Raw genomic sequence first — 26,846 nt, forward strand, 5'->3', positions numbered from 1 at the left:
CCTCCCAGGCTGGCTGTGCAGATGTTATCACGGGAATGAGCTGACTCACCTTCGTGACATCTCAGCCCGCTGGGCAGGAACGCTGTTCTGGGCGCCACAGTCTTCCGAGGGTATAGACATACCAGAGCAGGCCCCGGGTGGGGCATCAGGAAGGCCAGGGGCCTCCATGCCATGTCCCCTGGACTGCAAGAACAGGTCTGGGAAGTAAGGGGATGTAAAAGTTGTCATCACATCTTGATTGAGCGTCCAGGAGAAAAAGGGTGATAACGGTTTGGGGGGTCCTCAGGGAGAGCCCATGGACTCTTGATAGAAGCGACAGGAGTGAAGATTCATTCAACCCATGACCTCACCACAGTCAGTGCTGACCAAGGAGGAAATGCGTTGTTCAGGGCACTACTGAACTCCCCCCTTCTGGTGGTGTGGAGGCAGAGGCTGGGCAGGGATGTAGGGAGGAGATTGAGGTACCAGCTGGGTGACACAGGAGTTCACAGCTGTGTGGACTGGAATGCTTTATGAAGCCTTCTTCTCGTTTTCTGAGGGGGCAAGATGGCTGAGTGGAAAGAAATATCTACAACTTACTACCTGAATGGCCCTTCACCTCTCTGTGACTCAGTCTTCCTTTTCTATAAAATGGGGACAGTAACAATTACAAGGGCTGTTTTGAGAGTTAAGTAAGAAAATATACATAAAAGTCCAGGTGATAAAGGGGTTTCTTTCCCATTTCACAGGGGGAGGAAACAGTATTTTGGACATGTTAAGTGACGGTTCTGACGAAGGATAAATGGCTGGGGCAGTCAAATTAGAATGGGAACCCAGGCCTCTTCCAGCAGAGCGGGTGGTGTCCTACCTATTTAGGTCCTGCTTACTGAGCTGCTACAACATGCCTGAGAGAAGTGGTGTTCCACTGAGTAGCTATTCTATGACCAGGCACAATTATTATCCTCATTCTACACATGAGGCTCAAATAATTATGCCATTTGAGCAAGGTCTCACAAATGAAGAAGCAGCAGAATTAGGATTCCAGTTCAAGTCCAACTCCCAAGCCCACACTCTTAACCAGGGCTTGGCAAACTGCAGCCCGTTGGGCCAGATCCCACCCTCCCCACCCACTTCCTGTTTTTATAAATAAAGTTTTATCAGAACACAGTCACGCTCACTTGTTTACACATTGTCTGTGGCTGCTTTCGAAGTTACAAGGGCAGAGTCATTGCAAACTGACTATATGTCTTACAAAGCCCAAGATATTTACTATCTAGCTATTTACCAAAAAAGTTTGCCTAGCTCTACCTTTAACCACCATTTCATAGTCTTTCCTTGAGCATTTAATTTTTTTTTAACATTTATTTATTTTTGAGAGAGAGAGTGAGAGTGGGGAGGAACAGAAAGGGAGACACAGAATCCGAAGCAGGCTCCAGGCTCCGAGCTGTCAGCACAGAACCTGATGTGGGGCTTGAATCCCCGAACCATGAGATCATGACCTGAGCCAAAGTCGGACGCTTAACGGACTGAGCCACCCAGGCGCCCAAGTCTTTACCTGAGAACTTAAAAAGAGAATCTGCTTAACACCAATACTCATTTTTAGGCAGGTAAGTAACTACTTCACATGAATTCTGTGATAGCGGTTGAGTTAGGGCATGGAGTTTCTTCTACCCCCCTTCCTTCTCTCTGTGAGCAGATCTCTCGGTCAGGGGGACGTGCTGAGTAAAGCAAAGATGAGAGCATTGTGCCAAACACACTGACGACTCCTCATGCTTTGCATTTGTGTATTGTGATATCATCAGGGGCCTTTGTTTTATTTAAAATTTTTTACTCTTTAAAATGATTTAATTTCATTCCTTAGGGTTGATATTTATAGTTTATTATTAATGCTAGGAGAGCTGTATCAGAATATTTTTTTCCTCTCACGTATATTCTCTACATTGTGAATGTATATCTTCTGAAACTGAACAAGCGGGAGTTGTAGCCATAGCCAGGGAGATCATAGATTTCGATGTGCAGAGATTAAAGAACAGATCCAGTATACAAAAAAAAAAAGATACGGCAACCGGTGAATCTGAGCAGAAAGGGGACTGGACCTGGAGTCAAGAGGCCTTGGTCGTACGCATAGCTCGATCTCATCAGTTGGGTGGTTTAAATTTCTCCTGAGCCCTCTTGTGTTCCATTTCCCCTTATATAAAACTGGGCTATTGCACCAGCTGATTGCTAATGGCTTTTCCTAGTATGGCATTGTAGTCCCACAAAAGCCCACCCAAATAAAGCCTTCCTGCAGGGCTGCTTAGAGGCAGGGGCGGAACAGAGATGACCTTTGACCCCACAATGGGCACGCCCTTCTGAACCTAGCAATTCCTTTGGGAGTAAGGAAGAAATGGTCTGCCTGCACCCAGCACCTTCCCAATCTTTCCTGGTTTTGTCACAGGATCCAGGACTCTTTATCAGAAGAAGGGGGATTTAGGTCTGATGAAAGTAGAGTGTCCCTGGTGGGCAGCAGTGGGCCAGTGGACGCCACGCTGGGTCTCTATGATGGGGAGGAGGTAGAAGCCAAAGGAAGCAGGGATTCTGCCCTGTCACCTCTGCTTGTCCTGGAGATGGCTCTCTCAGAGCACCAGGGAGCAGGACAGGACGGACTTGTCATCACCATCAGGGTACGGCCACCCCCCGACCCCCTCCGTTTCCTGCTAATAATCCCCATCACGATTACCCTCTCTCTAGGGCAAGAACTGCAGACCTTTTGGTCTTTATTTCATATCACTTCTTACAATTTGATAGACCCCAAAAGGAATTCCATTGTTGTTTTAATCTGTACCTATTTGATCACTCTAAGAGTTAGCCTTCTGTTGTTGTTATTTAGCTATTTGTCCTTTTTCTTTGCAAGTGAATTATTCATGACCTTTGCTTTGATTTTTTCCCTATAGTAATATTTATCTTTTCACTTTTGATGTCTTTGAGATTACATATTTAATATATAAATATATGTTTGTTAAGTTTTTACAAAATCAAAACGGGGTGTAGTAAGAAAATAATTACTAGGTTCCCCTTTCTTCCTCTGCAATACTGAACTCCCAGGAAAGCACTGACAATTAACATTTGCTGGGTAACTGCTGTCACCTTTTCTGCAGTAATACAAACTTATTCTCTCTCAATGTACATTATATAGAGAGTACATATATTGAATATATATGTGCAATTTTTTCTTTTTTTTTTATAAAAGTGGAAACATTCTTTATCTTTTAACCTAAAATTTGTTTAAAAAAATTCCATATTATAAACCAATTCTCAGATTCCTATGTCTCTTCTCTGTTTTGCAAACTCTTTCTTGTTGTCCTCACTTCAAGACTTCACCAAGAATTGGGGCGCCTGGGTGGCTCAGTTGGTTAGGCGTCTGATTTTGGCTCAGGTCATGATTTCATGGTCCTTCAGTTCGAGCCCTGCGTCAGGCTCTGTGCTGACAGTTCAGAGCCTGGAGCCTGCTTCGGATTCTGTGTCTCCCTCTCTCTCTGCCCCTCCCCTGCTCACGTTCTGTCTGTCTCTCTCTCAAAAATAAACACTAAAAAAAAAAAGAGTTAAACGAGAATCTTCAATCACTCTTATATATTAATAAAACAGAGTCTCAGGGAGGAAACATGATTTCCCCAGATCCTTCAAAAGCTCAATAATCGGACAAAAGCCCCATGACAAAAATATTCTGATTCTGGAGGGTCTTCCTTCTCCATGCCACATGAATCAGACCTTGGCCCTTAAAGTCACCCTCCTGAGGCACACAAGCAAGGATTGGTGACAGAGAAAGTGTAGGTCCAAAGAGAGTCAATGAAGGAAGAAAATTCAAATCAGTCCCTAGTGTGCCAGATGACCTTGGGGTGACTTGTTTGCCCTTTCTGGGCTCCCTGTTCTCATGCATGGAGTCATACTGTATGAAGGTCTTTGGGGCTTTGGGAGCCCCTAAAGTGACTGCTCCTCCAAAGTGAACACAGGGACCATGTCCGAAGATCCTCACTGCAGCAGTTTGCGTTGGTGAAAAGTTGGAAGCAATGACACATCCCCCGGTATGGGATGGGTTACACGCCCTGGATTGTTCATTGGTTCATCTCTTCACTCATTCATGGAATAGTTATTAACTACTGCCAGGCCCTGTTTTAGACACGGGAAGCATCCGTGAACAAAACAGACCAAGTCTCTTCTTGCTGGAGCTCACCTGGAGGGCGGGTCGACCCAGTCATGAGCTGTATCCCAGTTAGGGGACATGAGATGGATCCGTATGTCCTAGCACAGATGGGTCTCCAGGCCATAGGGCTGAGTGATGGAAGCAAAGTATCAAGACCAGGGTGGGCTGATTCCTTGTATACAAACCCCCACCCTCTATAGTATAGACAACTCTGCCCATCTTCTGTGGGTGAGCAGATATATATGAAAAGGTGCTAAGGGTGCTTTGGGGGGTGCATCCCCAAATGATGGCTTCTGGAAAGAGAAGTGAGGGTACCCTGGATTGAGGGTATCCAGGATTGAGGGTACCCTGTCTGGGCACTTTATCTGTATTTTTTTTTAACAAGGAAGATATACTCAAGTATTGTGTTAAATATATATATATATATATATATATATATATATATATATATATATACATACACACACATATAATAAATATAAATAATACATATAATAAATATAAATAATATTATACATATATATACATATATATACATATATATGTATATATAATATATAATATATAATTATATTACATATATACATATATAATTATATATATATTTAAAGTTAAAATAAACTTAAGTTCAAAGAGAAGGAAAAGACAAAAAATATTTACAAGTTTCAGTTTCTCAGATTCCTTCAAAATCTAACATGCTCAGCCTTCAGAATCTACCTGAAGCTATAAAGCCTCTCGGTTCGGGGATCAGGGATTTAAAATTACACAAACCAGTGAATGGTACTGTCTGGATCCAAGGACAAGCTGGTGGCCGCCTCATCGAGGTGGAATCCAGCGTCCTGAGCCCCAGCTGGTTCCCTCATAGTTACTTAGGATCCTGTCTCAGCATTGCTGGCAGGGAACACCTCCCCCGAGGATTATTTTACAAACGAGGGAACATAGGTCCAGAGGTGATTTCTTTTTCTTTTAAATTTATTGAATATATTTGACATACAGCATTGTGTAAGTTTTAGGGATACAAAACGTTAAGTGATTTTTTGTTTTGTTTTGTTTTGCCAAGGACTCAATTAATGCCCAGATTAAAAAGCGGGAAGCAAGCATGTCCTGCCTCCAGATCGAGGGCCCGGTGTCCCAGGGGAGGGGGCAGGATGGGCTAGCGGGGGGGGGGGGGGGGGGGGGGACACCACCCTGCAGCCTCCCACTGGAAGCCCTAACGACGAGCCCTGGTGTCCAATACATGCTGAAAGGAAGCCTTGTCGACATGGAAGGAGATCAAGGCAGTCAGGGGGTGCCGAAACCTCCTGTCGGGTCCAGCGTCTCCACAAAGATAGGGACACTTCGGACGCCGCCCCCACCCCCTCCTCGAGCTCTCTCCACTCAAATTCCGCGGGGCTTTAGAATCCCTAGACTGTCTCCCGCTCCCAGGAAACCCCAGGCTTCTGTGGAGCCAGGAGACTGGCCATCCATCATCCTTATCTCTTGACTCTGGCGGCCCCAGGTCCCTGGCCTGGATGGGCCCAGGGGGCCAGGGGGGGGTAGGGGCGGGGGTGGGGCTGGGGGGGGCTCGATAACAAGAAAAGCAGCTGTCCCCTGGGGGAACTTCAAAGTGCCTGGAGCTGAAATTTATGTGCAGAGTTGCTCACATTAGGGGTCACACGGCCATTCATCCCACAAATACTTCCTGAGCACCTACTATGTGCCAAGTGCTAGGCTTGGGGAATCTTGTGGGCCCAGAGATTTTGTTGTTTGTTGGGTTGCTATGTCTCAGTGAGCTAGGTTTGATGAATGGATCAGCTCATTAATTCATTAAGCATTTATTAAGGACCCACTATGTGCTGAAGGCTTCTGGGGACCCACGGCTGTTGGAACAGTTAGATGAACATGCCCCCTTCTGTGGGCAGGGTTTGAGTCCCCTTGTGTAGCGCTTCCGACCCTGGATTCAGGCAGACTTGGGCCAGTTACCAAACCTCGCTGGGTCTCAGCTTTCTTCGCTGTAAAACTGAGATAGTAATCACACCTATCCGTAGGGAGTAGGAGGAACAAAATGAAATAAGAAACTGTGGGTCAAAAGCCTAGCCCAAGCCTGGCAGATGGTCACTTTGTAACAAAACTGGCTGTTTTTATGGTTGCAGTTGACGGATACAATCACTCATTTATTATGCGTGTGTTGAGCCGCTATATACTGGGCAGTTGCTGGCAGGGCATCAGGCATGTTGGCCTCGGAGGGTTTGCAAGAGCCTCTAGCTCTCCCTCAGGTCTCTCCTCGGCTGAGGCCTCAAGGTATTCAAGAGGGGGTTCTGCGCGCAGCCCAGGAGACCCACTGACTCTGCAGCTACTCAAATCCCTTTCTCCTTAGACTCTAGAGGCCTTCCTTCTGCGGAGCTGAGATCTGCCTTTCTGAGATTTTCCTCACTAACGTCCTAGGTCTGTCATCTGGGCCTTACCCAAACTCTCAGAACCTCAGTTTATTCATCTGCAAAATGGAGCTACTCATAGTTCCTATCCCATTGGGTTATTGTGAGGATAAAATGACATAAAGATTAGGGGGCCTGTGTGGCTCAGTGGGTTAAGCATCCAATGCTCATGGTTTCGGCTCAGGTCATGATCTCACGGTTTGTGAGACTGAGTTCCGAGTAGGGCTCTGTGCTGACAGCACGGGTCCTGCTTGGGATTCTCTCTCTCTCCTACTCTCTCTGCCCGCCCCTTGCTCATGAACACACACACACTCTCTCTCAAAATAAATAAATAAACTTTAAAAAAATGAGATAAAATTGTAAAGCACTTGGCTCGCGTCTATACAGTTAAGTCTTTAATAAGTGGTAGCCAATAACAATAAAAGAAGGACAGCCTTGGGAATCGATCAAACAGGAAGCAGGAGCAGCGGCAGGAGGAGGGGGAAGGAGTCAGAAAAGGTGTAAGGGCTATACTTTCTGGGGTGCCAAGCGGTTCTCAGTTCTCAGGGAACCTCAGTGTGGCAAGGGAGAGCACACAAGCTTTCCAAGGATGCTTCGTAGCTACGGAATTCACATAAACATGAGCAGAAAGGCACTTGGAGCTCATGTAGGTTTCCACCCAGTGGGGGCGGCATTACGGCTTCCACTGCACAGATGAGCACAGGGAGGTGGCTCAGGAAGATGGATAGGTTTCCCAAGGTCGTGGAGCTAGGGTGAGCTGGCCTTCACCAGAGCCTTGTCCTCCTCTTCCTCCTGCCAGAACTGCAGGGGGAGCTCCCCATGGACTGTGCTGTGGGTCGAACTGTGTGCCCCACCCCCCAAATTCCTACGTTGAAATCCTAACCCCCAGTATCTCAGAACGTGACCGCATTTGGAGACAGTGTCCTCACAGGAGTAAGGGAGTTAAAATGAGAGCATGAGGGTGGGCTCCCATCCAGGACTGGTGGCCTTATTACAAGGGGTAATTTGGACAGAGACACGCATGGAGGGAACGCGACGTGAACAGACAGGGAGAAGGCCTACAAGGGAGGCCTGGAATACACCTTTCCTGCACAACAAACACCCTGATTTTGGGTTTCCCAGCCCCCAGAACTGTGAGAGAATAAACTTCTGCTGTTGAAGCCACCCAGCGTGTGGGACTTTGTCACGCCAGCCCTACGGGCAGAGTGTGGAGGTCCCCCCAGACCGCATGTATGTGGTAAGGGCTGAAGAATTCCCTAAAGATGTCTGAACAGGCAGGGGCGAAGGTGTGAGCCGTCATCCCGCCCCTCTCCAGAACCTGGGATGTTGGACAGAGCTGTGAGGCCAGTAAGGCCGTGTCTGACCACAAGGCCAAGGCCTTGGGATTGATCTTCCTGCTTCTTGTGGCTGAGAACTGAAAATCCATTTTCCTGGTGACTTCCTCTGGAAATTGAGATCACTGCACCTGCTGTTGTCCTCTGAGAAGACCTACGAGGCTCACCCTGTTCTCCCTGGGACTGGGGGTTTGTCAAAGAATCTGGGAATTACTGAGCTGGCTGCATTTCTTTCCTCCTCTCCTGTGATCTTTTTTCTCATTTTCCCTTCCTTCTCCCGCTTCACTCCTCCTGGACTCTGCTCTGCAGTATCCTCTCCACATACCACCCCAAGCCTGCTTCCTCCAACCCCCACTCCCCCCCAGGCTGCCCTCACCTGGTGGCACTCAGCAGGACAAGGGAGAGTCCAAAGCCCAAGGTTGCCTTGGAGACGAAGGCAGGAAAAGTCCACACTTGCAACTTTGGAATTGAGAAGAAATTATCCAGAGCTGCTTTCTCCTCCCACCTTCCAGGGAGACTTGTTCTGGTCCCTGGCCTGGATACATTATTATATTTTGCTTTAATTGCATTAAAGCAAATGACTACGCCCCCTGTGGTTTGGATCAGGTCAAGGATCTGATAATCGATCCTGGCACAGTCTAGACAGGAGTCACTTTGAAGCTGTTTTTAGCAGGATGAGAACAAACAATTTTTCCAAAGTGGTCACATTAGGCAAACAGGCTGGTGGGTCATCTTTTTTGGAAGGGAGCATGTCCTGGCTCCAGGCTGCCTGCTCATGGACTCCCAGGCCCCTGGACCCCCTGGGAGGCAAAGGACTTAAGTAGAGATGTCATAGGCTTAGGCCTCCCACGATGTCAAACCCGGCCCAGGTGCCTGTCCCAAAAGCCAGTCCTGACTGCTGCCACTGGGCTCAGGCCTGAAAGGCAGCATAGAGCAGGGTGCTGTAGTGGGCCCAGGAGATGGAAGAAAGATAGAATCCACCCAGGACACTGCCAAAGGCCGACTCCTGTACTGCAAAACTATTCTCCTTCATCCAGAGGAAAGCCTCAGTGTGGTGCTAGCCTGTTCCCAACACCTCTCTAACGTTTGCTAACCTCCCCTTTTAACAAAGAGGGCAGGCCTAGCACTCTGCAGGGTGCTAAGATGGGCCCAGATTTGAATGACTTTCTTGCATTTATTTCCTACAGTTTCTTACAAATAAGACCAGTTTTCACTTGACGGGAAATGAACCATTGTTCAAGCACAGTAAGACAGAGACCCTGAAGGTAGGAGCTGAAAGGGGACTTTGGGAGGCAGTGCTGGGTCTCTCCCTCTCTTTCTCTCTCATACACACACACCTGATGCCAGTTCCTCACTCACCTGCTGTGTGACCTCTGGCAGACCCAGACCACTGTGCTCTCTGAGCCTCAGTTTCCCTGTGTAAGATGGAGTGGACAATGCTACCGCGAAGGTCACAGTGGGGATTTTCTGAGAGTGTATGTATGCAAAGCATCCAGATGGTACCTGGCATGGGGTCTGTGCTCTGCCTGCTGGCCTCGTTCCTTACAGGGGCCACAGTTCCCTTCGGCCATTCTCAGAGCCTTCGGTCCCACAGTCAAAGCTGACTAAGCTCTGGGCTCTGTAGAAACAAAAGGAATCTGAAGCCTTCTGTCATGCTCTGGCTCGAGCTCCCTGGCCTTGGGCTTGTCTCATTCTCCCAGTAGCCTCAGTTTCCCCACTATCTTCAGAAGTTCTCATCAGATGATCCCTTGTAGCTCTGACATAACATTTTGAGCAGTCACCAGAGAGCGGCAGTTCCATGGTAGAAGGCTCTGTATTAGCACACATATCTCATGCTCCTCCGGGCCCACAGTCTTGGCCATGGCCCAGCAGCACTGGCCTCCCCTGGGAGCAGGTTAGAAATGCAGACTCTCAGGCCCAGCCCAGGACTCCTGAATCAGAATATGCATTTTAGCAAGCGCTTGAAAAGCTGTTTTATATACAGCCAGTCTGAAAGAAGAATATGAAAATGCTTTTATATCTTCAAATGTATTTGTATCTATGGTGAGGAATTTTTAAAAACAATGAACACGTAATTTTTTTTTTTCAAAACCAATAAAGCCATTACAAAAAGGTTCAACTAACCCAGCTCAGTTTAGAGATGAAATGATTGATGTAAATCTGGCGAACAGCTTTTTCTGGGGAGTTTTCTTTCTGTGTAAATTCGGGTTTCCCACTTTTCATAGGTTCTTTGGCCTCGTCCCCACGAGTGTCTCCCTTCTGCCTGATTCCTGGAGGGCTGTGCGTGTGTGTGTGTGTGTGTGTGTGTGTGTGTGTGACTGTGTTTCGCAGCTGATCCACTGAGCAGAGACTTCAGCAAAGTCAGCAAAACCAGGATGGAAATAAACTGAATTCCTGGGGGTTCCAGGATGAGCTGCAGGAGCACGGGAAGCCAGGCCTCAGATAAACCGAAGCAGTGTGCATGGTCTGTGGATTAGTCAGGCATCCCAGCCTTCCAGCTGGGCCCATCCCCTCCAGGGCTTCCTGCCTCTCCCTTGGGCCTCCGAGCCTCCAACTAGGCTGAGTCTTCTGCGTCTCCTCAGCTCTGTAAAGAAAGCCCCAAACACTGGGCCGTCCATTTCAAGGAATTTATCCCCCAAAAGTGAGCACAATGTAGGCAAAGATCTTTGTTTAAGAATATTTATCACATACTACTGATAAGAGTGAAAAGAGAGAAAAAAAAAAAATCCAAGTGTCCAAGAATAGGAAGCTGAAGTCACTTCGTGATGTAGTTTGATAGGGCAGGCAGTGCCTGGGAGCAGGTCAGCACTTACGCTCCTGAGTCAGCAGGTCCGGGCTTGAGTGATATTTTAGGCAAGTTATTTAGCCTCCCAAGCCTCAGTTTCCTTTGCTGTAAAATGGAGATGATCAGAATACGATATTCATTTTCTTGTTTTGAGGATTAAATGCGAACATGCATGGAAAATATTTAACACTGAGGCTGCTGCATGGTAAGCGCTTGGTACATGTTGGTTTACTGTGTTCCCGTTCAGATACAGAAAAATGGTGCCAATGAAGATTAATGACATGGAAACACATATGTGGTATGGTGAAAGTTAAGAAAGGAGATTATGACTCAGCACAATCCCCTTATAAGCATATGTGTAGGTACTCACATTTAAAGTGATACAGGGGCACCTGGGTGGCTCGGTCGGTTAAGCACCCGACTCCTGATTTCAGCTCAGGTCCTGAACTTGCGATTCTTGAGTTCGAGCCCTGTGTCGGACTCTGCGTGGACAGTGTGGAGCCTGCTTGGGATTCTCTCTCTCCCTCTCTCTCTCTCTGCCCCTCCCCCCTCAAAATAAATAAATGAACTTAAAAAAATAAAGTGATATGAACTAATAGCCACATAATGGAAATGTTGGAAAGAATGGCAAGTGGTTGGGCACCATGGAACCCTGTCTCATTTGTCAGGCTCACTCCCATCACCTCTGCCTGGGAATGACAGGGAAAATCAGGGTTGGACCCATCTGTGCTAAGGACCATAAAGACAAAACAAAAGTGGTGCAAACGGAGTGCTTCCTAGGAGCCGGGTATACTACTGGCAAATTTATTTTTCACAACCACCTATGAGGTGGATACTATTAATATTCCCATTTTATAGATGAGGAAACTGAGGCATAAAAAGGCTGAGTAATAATTAGCCCAAGGTCTCACAGCCAGAAAGTGGTTAAAGGATGGTTTCAAACCCAGATCTTAATCACTCTGATTAATCACCGTTATACCACCTCCTAGACATCTCATTTTACAAAGAAGGAAACTAAAGTCCAGAGAAGCAGAGCCTCTGGCCCAAGGCCACACAGCAAAGCAGGGGCAGAGCAAGAACTAGGACTAGGACATCCTGGGGCCCAGGCTTTGAGGCTCCGTTGTATCCCGGACTGTGGCCAGGGCACCTGGGCAGTTAGTGTTTGCCCTGCTCCACAGCCAGAGCTCTGGACGGTGGGGGAAATCCAGGTCCTTGGCAAGCAAAGGAGGCAAGCCATGAAACGCCTGTACCTTTGCCCTGGAGCACTAAGCCCCGCTTTAAATCCTGTGTAATTTAAGGCAAATGTAATCCATATGGCTCTGTTCATTTACACTTAAATCTTCAAAATATTGTGTTTTAAGAGCTGTTACTTACAAAGCCTTCAAAACCTGTTAAATAAGAGTCAGCTCCCCCATGCCTCCTTCCCACCCCCATCCTGACCCCAGGCCAGCCCCTCCCTGCACCCTCCGCTTCCCCCTTCTCAACTGGGCTCATACCCGCATATGGCCGGACTGCAAAGACACTCATTCAGACTTGGAAACCTGGATGTGGGCACAAGGAGGCCATCACCAGGGTTTCAGAGCAGCGTTATTTATGGCCCTCCCGAGGTGGAAAACAATGGAAATGTCCATCCATGAGAGAATGGATGAATAAGTTGTGGCAAATTCATACAATGTAATGCCATACAGCAGTAAGAACTAATAAACAAGACCCACACATGTCAAAATGGATGAATCTTGCCCACATATTATGGGGAGGGAAAACCACAATCAGTAAAAGAAAGTTATCTTATGTACTAAAAAGATCAAGTCCAGGGGCGCCTGGGTGGCTCAGTCGGTTAAGTGTCTGACTTCAGCTCAGGTCATGATCTCATGGTCTGTGGGTTCGAGCCCTGCGTTGGGCTCTGTGCTGACAGCTCAGAGCCTGGAGCCTGCTTCAGATTCTGTGTCTCCCTCTCTCTGCCCCTCCCCCACTCATGCTCTGTCTCTCTCCCTCTGTCTCAAAATAATAAATCAACATTAAAAATATTTTTTTTTAAGTTTGAGTCCATTTCACAGATGGTGGGGGGGGGGCGAAGGAAACAATTTAATATTTGTCAGCTATGTAACACTTATTGAAAGCTTACTTGCCAGGCTCTGCAGGAGATGTTAATACTATTTTCATTTCATAGGTGAGACAACTGAGGCTGGAAACTTCCTCAAGGTCATGCAGCTTGTAAACCACAAGGTCAGAATACAAACTGTGGCTTTTTGCCTCCCAGCTCACAGGCTAGATCACATGATGTTGAGGCAGGCATTGTTATTTGATCTTTACCCACAATTCTTTGAGTTTGGTTTCATTATTGCCAATTTTATAGATGAGGAAACTGAGGCTCTGAGTCATCAAGTGACCTGTTAATGGTTGTTCAGGGAGTTAATCCACAGAAACCAGACCAGGGAGCCTCTTGATTCCTTGTCCAGTGCTCTTTCCATACCAGCCCTTGTCTGGAGATCTGGGGCCGGTGGGAGAATATGACCATTTTTACTGTTACCTTCCAATTTTTTGAAGCTGTATGCAATGTGGTTACTTCCAAGGAGAATGAAGGCCCCAAGACCACCTTGGCCAGGTTTGGGGCACAGAGTCGTATGTAAAGGGAGAACCTCGTGGACCTTGGGTCTTGAAGCCAACTCCACTTTCATTCATGACCTGCCTCCTGTCCCTGCAACAAACAGATGGCACACTTAAATTGGGTGTTTTGAGGAGAATGTAAGAAAGAGATTATCCGTAAATTTATGGGCGGGGTGTTGGAAAAGCAACAGTCATAGTGCAAGACTCTGGGGCTGGCAGAGAAGCAGGCTGTTACCACCTAGGTCTGGGGGGCAAAGGGAGCTGCTTCGAGCTGCAGCCATTTGTAGAAGGTGCAGCCAAGCCAGCAAGGAGGGACTTGAGGAAATATGCCCAGCCTCACGCTCCTCCTTCCCTCAGACCCCCAGCCAATACTCCTTTCAGCCAAATCCAACGGGAAATAGAAGGCAACGAGACTTGACGCAGTTCATACAGGTCAGCCTCTCAGGGCACAGAGGACCATGGGGAGAGCCAGAAGCTGAATCCAGAGGGACCAACAGAAGATAGTCACGCATTCCACAGTAAATATCGGCTTTCCTTCAGACCTGCACAGCCTGACCATTTCTTCCAACCTCCACAGGCCACCCCTGGTCCGAACCACTATCACCCCTTGGCTAGATTACTGCAGGAGATTCCTAGGTGGTCTTCCAGCTTCTATTGTCTGTTCTTAACAATCAGAGTGATTCTTATAAATTGAAAGTCACACCATGTCACTCCTGTGCTCAAAATCTTCAAAGAGCAAAGGCCAAAGTCTTTACATAACCTCACAAGTTCCTGTATAACCTAGCATCCCCCCCATGCCCCCTTGACCTATTTTTCCCACTCCTCACTCTGCTGCAGCCACTCTGACTTCACTCTTCTTTGATAGGTAGGGGGAGTTCCTGCTTTAGGGCCTTTGCCCATCCCTCTGCGTGGAATGTTCTTCCTCCTGTCTCCTTCACCTCTAATCAAGTCTAATCCTGCTCAGAGACCTACTCTGACCCTCCTTTGTAAGACTGCAAACTATTTCCCCATCTCTCACTACTACTCCTGGTCCCCATCATCTGCCTCTAGTCTTCTTTTCCCCAATCACTCAGCATCTTTGACCAGGCCCTATAAACTACCTATGTTTATTATCTGTCTCTCCCCACTAGAACATAGGCTCCATGAGCATGTATCTCCAGAACTTGGAAAATAGTAGGTATTCAATATCTGTCTCTCCCCACTAGAACATAGGCTCCATGAGCATGTATCTCCAGAACTTGGAAAATAGTAGGTATTCAATACGTAACCATTGGATGTTGTTGAATGATTACGATGAGGTTGAGGCAAGATCAGGCTTGGGATTTTCCAGTTAGAAAATGGGAGACGATGGGTAGAGACAGTGAGAAGATTAGTGGATCCTATATGAGGGGAAGTGGAAAAAAATGTCAACATGGAATTATCTGTTACATACCCGTTAAAAGTCGTGTGTTACCAACAGATATCAAGGGCCTGAACATCAAGGGCCTTTGACTTAGCAATTCCACTTTCAAGAATTTGTACTAAAGAACATATCCTAGATTTGGGGTAAAAATTTAGTCACAATGAAATTCTTCGCAGTGTTGTTTATAAGAGTGAAAAACTGAAACCAAAGTAGGTGTCTCACCCTTCCCCCTAATTGTGGAATGTTTATCTAAACTATGTTACAGCCATCAGATGGAATACTATGCAAACATTAAATGTATTCATTGACTTGAAAATATGTTTCTGATAATTGCTCAGTGGAAAAACACATTACAAAACAACATTACTGTCTAATCGTGTTTAAGTAAAATATATTTTATTGTCAACAGTCTGAAAAGCTATAATCTAAAATATTAATGGCACTTAGTCTTTGGATGACCACTATATGTGTATTTTATTTCCTTTTGTCTCTATTTTCTAACTTTGCTTCAAGGAATTTGGACTATTTATTTTTTAAACTACATTTATACTTTTTTTTTTAAATTTTTTTAATGTTTGTTCTTTTTTGAGAGACAGGGAGAATGTAAGCAGGGGAGGGTCAGAGAGAGAGACAGAGGATTCCAAGCTGGCTCTGTGCTGACAGAAGAGAGTCGGATGTGGGGCTTGAACTCACGGACTGCGAGATCATGACCTGAGCTAAAGTCCAACGCTTCACCGACTGAGCCACCCAGGCACCCCATTTATACTTTTTAAACAGCACGTATTTATGAGTTCTTGGACAAATAACTTGACTTCCCTGGGCCTCAGTTTCCTCATATTTAAAAATAGAAATAAAAACAGCTTTGGGGAGGTAGGTGGGGGGATGGGTTAAACGGGTGATGGGTATTAAGGAGGATACTTGTTGTGATGAGCACTGGGTGTTATACATAAGTGATGAATCACTAAATTATACTCTGAATTATACCTGAAACTAATGTTACCCTATAGGTTAACTGGAATTTAAATAAGAACTTGAAATAAACAAACAAAAACAGATATAAAAACGGCTTCAAATCCTTCCTGTTTCACAAGAGTGATTCTTAGATGTGTACTGGAGGAACTGGCCAAAACTCTAAGAGAAGATGAAGAATTAAGAGAAGAAGGATTGAAAGGGAAAAGATAAAACTATCACCATTTGTAGTGACTACGTATTTTTAAAAAGTTTTTTAGCGTTTATTTTTGAGAGACAGGGTGTGAGTGGGGGAGGGGCAGAGAGCGAGGGAGACACAGAGGGAGAGGGAGGCACAGGCTGCAAGCGCCCTTGCAGTGACTATGTTTATTGACTTAGAAAAATCAATTCCACCAAAAAAATTAACATCTCCCCATGCCAGCAATAGTCAACTAGAAAATACAGTTTAAAAATATAATGCCATTCATAAGTGGTAACAAAGACGACAGTTGCTGGGAAGTGATTAAGAATGAAGCCAACATATTGTCTCCTTTCAGTATTTCTATTCAACATCGAAGTGTTTATTTTAGTCACTGCAATGATAAAAGAAAAATTAATGAAAGGAATACAGCTTGGAAAAGAATTAAAATTGTCTTTTTTCACAGATTATACGATTGTGGGTGGAAAAACTTAAGAAATCTACAATAGAAACTACTAAACTCAGGACACAAGGTCAATATTTTAAAAAATCAATTTTTAGGGGTGCCCAGGGGTGTCAGTCAGTCCATTAAGTGTCTGACTTCAGCTCAGGGCATGATCTCCCAGTTCATGAATTCCAGTCCCGTTTGGGGCTCTGTGCTGACAGTTCAGAGCCTGGAGCCTGCTTCGGATCCTGTGTCTCCCTTTCTTTCTGTGCCCCTCCCCCAATTGTGCTCTTTCTCTGTCTCTCAAAAATGAATAAACATTGATAAAAATTTTTATCAATTTTTATCTCTATGGTAGCTTGAACAGTTTAAAAATTAAATAAAAATAATATAATTACAATAACTCTAAAATCCATAAAATTCTTAGAAATAATTTTGTTAAAAGATGTATACTACTTCTATACCAAAAGCTACAAAATATTGATAAAATACATTAAAAAGACCTAAACAAACGGAACTCTTTGCTATGTTCATAGATTAGAAGATTCAATACTGTTGAGATATTAATTCTTTCCAAATTTATGTATAGATTCAACATAATCTCATTCAAAAGTACTGCAAAATATTAAAGATCTAATATGTGAGAACTGAAACCATAAAACTCTTAAGAAAACATAGGCAGTTATCTATATGCCATTGGCCTTAGCAACGTTTTTTAGATCTGTCTCTACAGGCAAGGGAAACAAAAGCAAAAATAAACTACTGGGATCACATCAAAATAAAAGGCTTCTGCACAGTGAAGGAAACCATTAACAAAATGAAAAAGCAATCTACTGAATAGGAGAAGGTATTTGCAAATGATGTATCTGATAAGGGGTTAATATTAAAAATATATAAAGAACTTACATGACTCAACACCAAAAGCCTCAAAATGATCCTATTAAAATGGGAAGAAGACGTAAATAGACATTTTTCTAAAGAAGACATACAGATGGCCAACACATGAAAAGATGCTTAACATCACTAGTCATCAGGGAAATGCAAATCAAAACCACAGTGAAATATCACCTCACATGTGTCAGAATGGCTAGTTTCAAAAAGACAAGAAATAACAAGTGTTGGCAAGGACATAGAGAAAGGAGAAGCCTTGTGAGTTATTGTTGGGAATGTAAATTGGTGCAACCACTGTGGAAAAATAGTATGGAGGTTCCTCAAAAAGTTAAAAATAGAAATACCATACAATCCAGTAATTCCAGTACTGACTATTTACCCAAAGAAAATGTAAACACTAACTTGAAAGATACATGCACCCTTATGTTTATTGCAGCATTATTTACAACAGCCAAGATACAGGAGCAACCCAAGTATCCACTGATTGAATAATAGATAAAGAAGCTGTGGGGGTGCCTCGGTGGCTCAGTCAGTTAAATGTCTGACTCTTGATCTCAGCTCAGTTCATGATCTCATGGTTTGTTAGTTTGAGCCCCGCATTGGGCTCTGCACTGACAGTGTGAAGCCTGCTTGGGATTCTCTCTCTCTCCTTCTCTTTCTCTGCCCCTCCCTCCACCCCCAAAATAAATAAGTAGGCTTTAAAAAAAAACTGTGGTGTGTGTGTGTGTGTGTGTGTGTATTCTCTATATATAGAATGGAATATTACTCAGACATAAAAAAAAAAAAAGAATGAGATCTTGCTGTCTGCAACAACAGGGATGGACCCAGAGGGTATTAAATGCTAAGTGAAACAAGTCAGACAAAGACAAATACCGTATGATTTTACTTATATTTGGAATCTAAAAAAAACAAAACAAGCAGAAACAGACCTATAAATATAGAGAACAAACTGGTGGTTGCCAAAGCAGAGGGAATAGAAGGGTGGGCAACACGGGTGAAGGGGAGTGAGAGGTTCAGGCTTCCAGTGATGGAATAAATAGGTCACGGGGATGAAAGTTACAATGTAGGGAATATGGCCCATGGTATTGCAATAGCATTGTATGGTGACAGGTGGTAGCTACATTTGTGGTGAGCATAGCATAACCTGTAAAATAGTCAAATCACTACGTTGTACACCTGAAACTAATGTAACATTGTGTGTCAACTTTACTTCAATTAAAAAAATTGTTTAAAAAATTATAGCAAGAGTTTCTTTTTTTTTTTTAATTTTTTTTAACGTTTTATTTATTTTTGAGACAGAGAGAGACAGAGCATGAACGGGGGAGGGGCAGAGAGAGAGGGAGACACAGAATCGGAAGCAGGCTCCGGGCTCTGAGCCATCAGCCCAAAGCCCGACGCGGGGCTCGAACTCACGGACCGCGAGATCGTGACCTGAGCTGAAGTCGGCCGCTTAACCGACTGAGCCACCCAGGCGCCCCTATAGCAAGAGTTTCTTGAAGTACAATTTAATTTTTAAATTTATATGGAAATGTAAACAACCTTAAATATTCAAATCAATCTTCAAAAAAGGCAACAAAGTTGAAAGACTTATCCTACCTGATTTCAAGACTCACTATAAAGCTGCAATAATCAAGGCCATGTGGTAGTGGCCTAAGATGAGATATATACATCAATAAAATAAAATAGTGTCTGGAAATAAACTGACACAAATATATGGTCAGTTGATTATCAGCAAAAGTTCCACAGCAATTCAACGGGGGAAAGAAACCACTTTTCAATGAATTGTGTTAGAACAACTAGATGTATGTGTGAAAAGAAAATGAATCTGAATCCCTACCTCATACTATACTCCAAAATCAAGTCCAGAAGAATCAAGGATCTAAATGCAAAAGTTAAAATCATAAACCATCCAGAAGCAAACAGGAGAAAATTTTCAACCTTGGGGTAGACAAATATTTCTTGGGGAGATCTCAATAGGTTATGCATGTGTTGGGGCAGAGACTATGTGGGAACTCTGTAAATTTCCACTCAACTTTGCTATGCACCAAAAACTGCTCTTAAAAGAATAGTCTGTTAAAAATTTGATAAGTTAGACTTCATCAAAAATGAACTTCTGATCATCAAAAGACATCATTTAATGATGAAAAGATAAGGCATAGATAAGAGAAAAAATATATATGCATACACACACACACACACACATCAGAGGAATTGCATCCAGAATATATAGGAACTCTTAACAACTCAACAATGAAAAGAACAACCCAATTTAATACAAAAAGACAAAAGAGTTGTATAGATACGCTACAAGGGATATAGAAATGGCCAATAAGCCCATGAAAAGGTGCTCGACATCATAAGATACAGGGAAAAGCAAATTAAAGCCAATCTGAAATACTCACTATATACCAGAATGGCTAAAATTAAAAACACAGACAACATCAAGTGTTGGTGAGGATGTGGATCTTACATTTCTGGTTGGACTGTAAAATGGTAAAACCACTTTGGAAAATTCTTTGGCAGTTTCTTTTGAAGGTAAAATACATCTACCCTATAACCTAGCAATTATTTTCCTAGGAATGAAATGAAAATATGCGTTATATATGTGTATAAATTTGTGTGAATATTTACAGCAGTTTTATTCCAATAGCCAAAAGATGGAGAAGCCTTAATGTCTATAATTAGGCAAATGGATAAACAACTTCTTACAATGGTATGCTATCCAGCAATAAAAAAGAGCAAGTTACTGATACATGCAATGGTATAAGTGAGTCTGAAAAACGCTCTGAGTGAAGAAGGCAGCCATAAAAGTACATCTGTGATCCTATTTATTAGATGAAGCTTTAGTACAGGAGAAACTAATCTGTGGTGATGAAAATTAGGAAGGCATTTGCCTTTTGTAGGAGACTGACTTGAGTGATGGAAAAGTTTTACATCTTTACTGTGGTAGTGTTACATCAGTGAATAATATACTTGTCCAAACTCACCCAACTTAAACTCGGTGCATTTTCGTGCACACGTCATAACTCGAAACAAAAATTCTGTAAAGCTAAAAAACACTCCACATAAGGTAAAAGGGTCTGGATCTATCAAAATTAAAGATTTTTAAAATGGAGAATAATGTAGATATAGTAAAGGGATGACAGATGAAGGAAGGTAATTTGCACTGCCCAAAACTAACAAGAATAAAAGCGAACTCTTGACAATGAACCAGAAAATAGCCTTAGGAGAAAATTAGCCAAGGATAGGAGTTAGTAGTTTACAGTTGTCAGTCAAATTGGGCATACGCATATATATTATCTGGCCATTCTATTCCTAGCTATAGATTCCAGTGAAGTCCATAAAGAACATATTCTATTATATTCAGGATAGTATTATGTGTGAGATGAGTTGATAGCAATCTGCAATCAACTGGATGGTGAGAAGTTGTATTAACTCAACCCTCTGCATCTGAGGTCACATACACACGAACATGTTTATTGAGGACATACTATATTCCAGTTAGGATTGTGTGTTACATAAATTAACTCATTTAGTCTTCACAAGAAGGAGGAATTGTCATCACTCCCCATTAACGGAGAAATTAAGGCACAGAGCCATCAGGTATCATTCTGAATGTCACAAAGCTAGTCACCTGCAGAACCAAGATTCCAACCCTGCAAGCCTGAAGCCCACACCATCAACTGTTTGCTATGCTTCCTCTGTATGAATGCAGGGGAAGAAACTCAGAACCTTGAGGCCCAAGACTTAGGGCCGTCCACCATGGAATATGAACAGTCCTGTAAAAATGGTTAACCCAAAGCAAGGAGGGTCTGTGCCTTCAGCCCAAATAAACATACTGCCAGCATTTCCTCAAATTCAACAGTGGAAGGGAGAGAGCCAGGTGGGAGCCCATGTGGTTTTGATAGAGTGGCCATTCAAGTGGAGCTTTAAATATTATAGTGGCACTGTTTGCACAGTTAAATTTAAGGATCTGTCAGTTTATGATGAATTTTTATTTTTAAGGGTTTCAAGTAAGCTGTAAACATTCACTCTGGACTGAAATTCTCCCCATTTAACACCTAAGAGGGCCACGGAGAGAGAGCAGAGTGGGGGGAGCTGGAGGTGAGCACGGAGGGTGCTAAGAGGCTGGGCACTGGTGTCGGGGGACACCTTCCCACCTGTATCTCCAGGAAGGGATTTGAGGGGCCGGTACCCTATCGTGCAGGGAGGCCAACTGCTTCCCCAAAGGAAGCAAGGCCATTCTCTTCGCAACCCAATTGAGTTTCTCCTTCCCCACTTATTGTCATTAAACTTCCGCAGGGAATTTATTGGTACCTGGAAAGTCAAAAGAATCTAGTTCAGCCACGGCTTAACGAAGGCACTCAAATAATACTGCTGTCTCCTGGCCTGGTTCTGCAACGTGGGGTGCTCCCTTCTCAGACATGCTTTACCTCCATAGTAGCAAGACAACAAAAGAGATTATCACATGTCCTTCACAGCCTTACACCTACTGAAAAGAGAAGGCAGGAGTCTCTCCCATCTGGACTCTGATTGGCTGGAGTTGGGCCACATGCGCATCCCTGGACCAATCACCGGAGGGAGGCGTAAGGGGAGGGCTGAGCCGCTGAGTCTTTCGAGTCAAGCGTGGAATTTGGGCCAAACCGCTTGGGCTGAGGGTGGTAGAGGAGTGGTGCCCTGCAGGACACTGGGGGTACCGGGGCCGGGTTTGGGGGTGAGGCTGCTGGGTAGGAAAAAACCCCAGCTGTCTACTGCAATCATCACTACCATTTTACAGAGGAGAAAGCAGAGGCTGAAATGTTACCGCTTTGAGTGAGGTGATCCAATGTTGGACGAGACTGTAATCCACGTCTTCCTTAGCACAGAGCCCGCAGGATTTCGGCAAGACCTAATTGCCTCTCAATCCAGAGGGAGAAGGAGATTCCTTAACCCAGGCTGCTAGCTACCTTCCCTCTTGAGCTTTGGGTCACCTTCCTGCCCTGAGCTCAAAAGGCAGCAGCCAAGAGGAGGAAGAGGCTTGAGATGACGTCACGTGGGGAATTCCTGAAGGCACTGGGGTGGCTTGGAGAAGGCTTGGAGCTGAGAGGCGCCCCCAACATCCGGGCACCTTCCTGGGAGCAGCCCATGCAGCTGCCAATGCCAGAGCGGGGGCCGGTGGGTACAAACCACAAGGAGGTAGATACAAGAGAAACCCATAGACACTGAGGGCTGTTTCAGGGTGCAGGGGGATAGGAGAAGGGGCCTGGAAGAAGGAAGAGGAAGGAGGGAGGGAGGAAGGAAGGAGAGGGGTGGAGTGGGAGGGGCAAGCAGGGGCCCACCGGATGTCCTGAACTTGCCCAGATGATTCCCAGGGCATCTTGTGCGTTGGTCATAAGGTCAACTCTGTGACGTGGGATTCTCAGACGGTGACTTAGCTAAGTCAGCAGCAAAACCCAGACAGAAATTGTCATCTCCTAATCCTCCCTCCCCGAGCCAGGAGACACCTCCTAAATTCCAGCCCAAATGGTTTCTATGGAGCCCTAGTGACAAGAAAGTACGGCGGTGAGACCTCAGCCTTCGCCTCCGTCAGAGTGGGTTTGAATCCTTCCCTGACACTCCCCAGCTGTGTAATAGGGAACAGGACACTTCTCGTCTCTGAGCCTCTACCTCATCTGAAAACGAGAAGGATTCCTACCTCCCAGGGCTGTGAGAACCTAGTGAGCTAATGCGTGCCAAGTGCCCGGATGGAGTGAGAGCCCAGCACACCTGGAGTAACTGTGCATCTGGAACCCCCTCGGGGTCCTCCCCACTTCGGGCCCTTGCACAGCGCCCCCCACTGACTCAGAAATAGGTTCCAGGTGCCACAGACAGGAAGCGGAGGGGCCCCCTCCCCAGGCCTCCTCTAGCCTGCCTCCTGGTGCCCACCGACACACAGGTCTCTTTCACCTCCATCTGCAAGAACCCGGCAGCTGATTTAGGAGTGTGCTCAGGGCCCAGAATGTAAACCGTTTCTCACCAGGAATGTGTAAACAACCCATAAAGCAAAGGATTTGGGGCCTAGTCACGTGGCCCGGCTGCCCATAAAACCAAAGCATTGATGTCTGCTCTCCAGCAAGTTTCTAAGCCAGGGGAATGATGGAGGGGCTGCGTCCTGGGAACCTGTAATCTCCCACCATACATCTGAGGTGGCATGTTTGAAGTCCTAGGATGAGTTATTTATATTATTTTTGTGCTGCGTACTGAAAGGGCATTAGCCCAAACTGCTGGCAATGGGGCTTACAGCAACCTGGCCACTTAAAAATATAGGGGGGGAAAAGGTATCCCTCTGGCAAGTCAATCATGAGCCTGAGTTTCTCTGGGCAGCCATATAATCAAAGCCAGATCGTCTAGTTTAGACTTCCCCACGCCCAGCTGTTCAAGGACCACCTTTTCAATTTCTGCCATATCCTGGTACCACCTGATCTATTATTTATTTAATGGCATTTACTTTAAATCGGTACTTTTTTTTTTTTTTTTTTTTTTTTTTTTTTTACTTAGCTTCAATCCAGACAATATCCATGAAATCAGGTATTTGGTATCTTAGTTTAATTCTTTTCTACATTAAAATATATTCACAAGGTAAAACAACAAATGTTCACTTTGTGTTATATAAAATTATCTAGCTTACCACTAGTGTACCACAATTTGGGAACCACTGACCTGGTGGAACATGTTTATTATACAAATTGGGAAGTTGAGGCCAATAGAGGAAGGGTCTTACCCAAGGTCATGCAGCCATTTAGGGGCTGGACTGGGAGCTGCCTATTTAATGAGCATTTACTCATTCAGATTTCAGATTTTCATTCAGAAATTCAGATTTCCCGATTCACGTAACAATGAGGTGGTGTCTGTCACTGTCCCGATTTTGCAGATGAGGGAGCTGAAGCTGAGGTTAAGTGGCTTGTCCAAGACCACATAGCTAGTCAGTTGCTCGACCAGCATTTTAAGTCAGGTCAGCCTGACTTCAAAGTCTGGCTCTTAATCATCCAGGGGAAAGAGGGAGGGGAGAAAGGAAGGAAGGAATGGAATATTTATTAAGTGCTAGCAACCTTTACATCTATTGCTGTCTCCTACTCTACTCACCTATTCACTGTCCTCCTCCCATAAAATACTCCTCAGGACCTGGAGTCGCCACAAAGAGCAGTGTCTCACCCCCAAGGCTTTGGGCACAAGGATAGATGTTTAAATTCCAAGGCCCCAGTGTGAGTTTGCAAAAGCATGCTCTCTACCACTCAGACCCTTAGCGGAGGCCTTGACCCAGCTGTGACTGTGAGTATCTCTGGATCAGGCAGACCTGAGATCAAATCCCAGCTCTTCTCCCTACTTAAGTAAGCTGGGGAAGCCACTCAATCCCTCCAAGCCTCAGCACCCTGTGTATTCACTGGGAATAACATAAATGCCTACCCCATGGGATTTTAGTGAATGGTAAAGCACACTGCCTGTGAAGTGTTTTGCACAGTGCCTGGCCCATGGCACTCAGTGTTATTTAAAAAAAAAAAAAAAAAAAAAGGGATCATACATGCATGTAATAAAGAATGGCCCACATCTCCTCCAAGACCCCAAGAGCAGATCATAGCCATCTCATGGACCACACTAAGGGTGGCTGGAAGATGCCAAACAAAGCACTGGGGGAAAGAGAATGGGCCAAGGAGCAGAAAAGGCAGGTCCTGCACCTGGCCCCACACTACCAAGAAGCCCGAGGGCTTGTGCCAGCCACAGAGCCTTACCAAGGCTGTTTTCTCAACTGCCCAGTGGGGAATCACACCTGAGAGTCAAGTTTAAGTGACCATCTTTGTATTCATGGAATTGAATCCTTGGCTTTTCAGGGCACAAGTTGCTGTCCAAGGTCATCGAGACCAATCCCTAATTTTACAAATTGGGGAACTCTTCATGCATGTGCACGGACACAGAGTCCTATATATATGTGAGGGACAGCACCCAAGTGTTTGGGGTTCTGATCTTACCTCTGCCATGACCATAGAAATTTCTGGGCTTACTTACCTCAGTTTTTTTCTCAGTTGTGAAATGGGCATAGGCAAAAGCTTCTTCTTAAAGAACGGCCTTGAGGGTTATATGGATGAGATCTGTAAAGCACTTTGTACAGTGCCGGATGTCTGGTAAAGGCTTAATACACTAGCTCCTATTCCTTGTTTCTCAGAAACATATTTTCATGGTCTGATTTAGGAAATAAAGATACTGGGAAATGCTTGCTGGGTTCTTAAATAGAGGAAAGTATGGATTTCTCCAAGAACTTGGGGGGTCAAATGAATACTAGCTGCAAGACTGCTTACGCTTCCCTTATTCAACACTGTGTTTGGAATCCTAAGGGCAGGGGCACCACGTGGCTCTAGGGAAATAACACTGAAGACACTGCCTCTGCCCTCAAGCTGCTCAAACCTCCCAGCTGGACAGGAAGATGCCTGGCCAAAAGCACACAGTTTGCGTTGTTGAGAAAGCTCTGTTAATGGGGGCACTAGGAAAACATGAATAATTCCAACCAGCAGGATCCAGTAAGCAGGAAGGCAGCTTTTGAGTTGATCCATTAAGAATGGGAAGAATTTCCTTCAAAAATAAAAGGGAAGATTAAAAAAGAAATCTGCCAAAAAAAAAAATCTGCCCTCTTCTACATTTCCAACCTCCTCTTCTTCTTCAAAAGCCACTTCCTCCCAAAAGCCTTCTAGGAGCACTCTTTAATATAAGTGGGATTCTCCGTCTTTTGGAATCCCATAACCCACTATCTGCTCAGTTCATTTGGCTTGATCACCACTATTTGGTATTTATGGATTTCTGGGGCTCTTTTCCTCACCTGGATTTTTTTTCTGTTAAAGAAAACTCTCTAAGGGACTTTCTTACACACAGTGGGCACTCAGTAACTGAACTGACAGGTGCAGTTCTAATGCCCAAATCAGGGCACGGAGACAAGAGGCTATGTCGTGGGCCCCTGGGATCTGAATTCCCTGCCTTCAGGTGCCTCTGACCTTGGAGAGGACTCTCCTCTGGAGAGCCACTTCACCTCTACTGTAACAGCAAAGATATGTGAGCCTCCTTTTCCATCCAGCCCTGGACCTTCTCCAACAACCCTACCTCGCCCTGATGCCCAGAATGTCCCAGACTTTAGCCTCCACTGGGTAACGCATAGAGCATGTGGTCTGTGGGGTCATGGTGACACCCCACCAGGCAGGCTCTGGCCTTTAGGTGGCTGGCTCCTGGGGGACTCTTACTGGGTGAAGCAGTGACGGGCATACACTTCACTGGACATTTCATATATGACTTTATATCATCCTCATAATGCTGATAAATAGGGAGTATCATTTTACCCAGTTTATAGATGAGGAAACAGGAATTTAAGCTCACCATTCCCCATCTAGACCATTTGATCTGCAGTGCTTTTCAAACCCATTCTTTCCCCTCCATGCCCACTGCCACCACGCTGGCCTGAGCTCCCATTGCCTCTTGCCTGGAAAGATGCCACAGGCTCCCAGCTGGTCTCCCTGCCACCTCTGTGACCCCTGCAGGTCTGTCCTACTGCTGACTTTTTGTTTTACAAACCTGTTAACTTCTTTATGCATTTGCCCATAACACATGCATATGTATATACATATAGTTTACATAAACACCTTGAAGTGATCAGAAATAGATTTCAT

The 26,846-nt window shown here is 45.0% G+C and overlaps 1 long non-coding RNA gene across 4 annotated transcripts in view; it reads right to left on the minus strand.

The window, feature by feature from the left end:
* LOC122240755 overlaps positions 1 to 22,489 on the minus strand; it is a 32,687-nt gene extending 10,198 nt beyond the window's left edge. For 3 of the 4 annotated variants that reach the window (XR_006220504.1, XR_006220506.1, XR_006220500.1), the window contains exons 1-3: positions 21,989 to 22,489; positions 13,223 to 13,390; positions 50 to 197 (exon numbers count right to left, since the gene is read on the minus strand). This is a non-coding gene — a long non-coding RNA (uncharacterized LOC122240755). Of the gene's footprint in view, positions 1 to 49; positions 198 to 13,222; positions 13,391 to 14,567; positions 14,651 to 21,988 lie in introns of those variants that run through there. The other variant, XR_006220508.1, reaches the window with a different exon arrangement.
* Between the last annotated feature and the right edge of the window lie 4,357 nt (positions 22,490 to 26,846).

The sequence above is a fragment of the Panthera tigris genome, chromosome A1, assembly GCF_018350195.1.
Source record: "Panthera tigris isolate Pti1 chromosome A1, P.tigris_Pti1_mat1.1, whole genome shotgun sequence".
In the NCBI taxonomy this organism is placed as follows: Eukaryota; Metazoa; Chordata; class Mammalia; order Carnivora; family Felidae; genus Panthera; species Panthera tigris.